General features: G+C 36.8%; 1 protein-coding gene across 1 annotated transcript in view; it reads left to right on the top strand.

Moving 5' to 3' along the window:
• Positions 1-746: 746 nt before the first annotated feature.
• The window catches only part of ttbk2b (tau tubulin kinase 2b), a 13,555-nt gene continuing 12,832 nt past the window's right edge, over positions 747-1,469 (top strand). The window contains exon 1 of the mRNA XM_073816547.1: positions 747-918. The gene's annotated coding sequence lies outside the window, so the exon portion shown is untranslated. The remainder of the gene's footprint in view (positions 919-1,469) is intronic.

A 1,469-nucleotide genomic window follows, 5' to 3' on the forward strand; every position in this document is an offset into this window, starting at 1 on the left:
AAAATGCTGAAAACCCCCAAAATTTGTGGGACATAAAGGATTTTTCTGAAGAATAGCAGGTAGTTTAACTGTTCAGAGCAAACAAGGGAATCATGAACAACTATCACTAAACAAAAATACAGCTGTGGATCATTCAGATAACAACACAATATTAAGTATCAAGCATATTGAATGGAATTTTTATAAATTCAACTATTATTTTCTCTTGTGGACTATATGTAAACATCTTTTAAGTAAAATATTTTTTTCAGGTCAGTACTAAATAAAAAAAATAACATGCATGTTGTATGATCCCTCTTATTTTGGTAAAGTAATTAACATTTTGCAGATTCTGCAAGGTGTATGTAAACTTTTGACCTCAACTGTATGTGTTCAGCATGAGTATAATTTCCAAAAGCAAAGTTTAAAACAATGGCCATCAATACGAATAACTATAAAACCGGTAACACTTTACAATAAAGATCCAGTAGTTAACTAACATTAGCAAAGAATGAGCAATACATAAGTATTTTAAAAATAACTGTTCATTGTGTTACCTCAGGTCCATTACGGAATACGAAGAAATACATATTTAGATTTTAATAATGTATTAGTAAATATTAAGTCCGTATTGATAACCATACTTTGTTTATTTATTAAATTATTTATTAATGTGATTATTATTCCAAACGATGTTTGGACTCAAACCCATTCGACCAGATGTGACGTCACATATCGGTACGCTCGCTCAGTCATCATCGCTGCCACTGCTGCTGCTGAGAGAAGTGAGGCAAATAACCTGAATTTCAGTCGCTATTTCTCGTTTCACCACGTTATGGGATTATTATGTACAACATTTTATAACACAATGGCCTGTAGAACGAAAGAAAGATGTTCGGAAGTCATCGGAAACATCTTGGACCGCCGCTGCAGACAGAGGTAATGTACACACCGGGTCTCTGAATGAACGCGTGCTGTCCGCTTAACAAGCTAGTCCGCATTATTAGCGGGATTACAGCTGTCACAACATTGGGTTGCCAATGTGTAAGCTGGCAACCGTATGTTCAATAATACCTGTATGTTGCGGTGCAGATGTTCAGTTTGGCTAATTAGCTAACGTTAGCGCGGTATCGCTTCATTGCGCTGTTTTGTTCAGTGATTTGGCTCTGGATGATGCTTTAGCTTTAGCTAGCCTGTGTCCTATGTCTCCCTCTGTTATCACTGGATGCGGAAAGGACAGAGAAAGCCTCAACCAACATCTACAAGACAGCGGCAGTTTTTAGCATTGCTTGTAGATGTTAGCATAAACTAAAATAACCGCAATTCAGTTAAGCAGCCAGATAATAAAAACATGTAACAGGCCAGCGGCAACCATGATCCTCATTAAAACAGTACTACATGCAGCTAGTATGGCAGTTGCTTTGGACTGCCATTCATCAGTTCTGACTGGTGGGGAAAAAAAGATAGTATTGATACTACAGTACAGATTT

The sequence above is a fragment of the Garra rufa genome, chromosome 13, assembly GCF_049309525.1.
Source record: "Garra rufa chromosome 13, GarRuf1.0, whole genome shotgun sequence".
Classification (NCBI taxonomy): domain Eukaryota; kingdom Metazoa; phylum Chordata; class Actinopteri; order Cypriniformes; family Cyprinidae; genus Garra; species Garra rufa.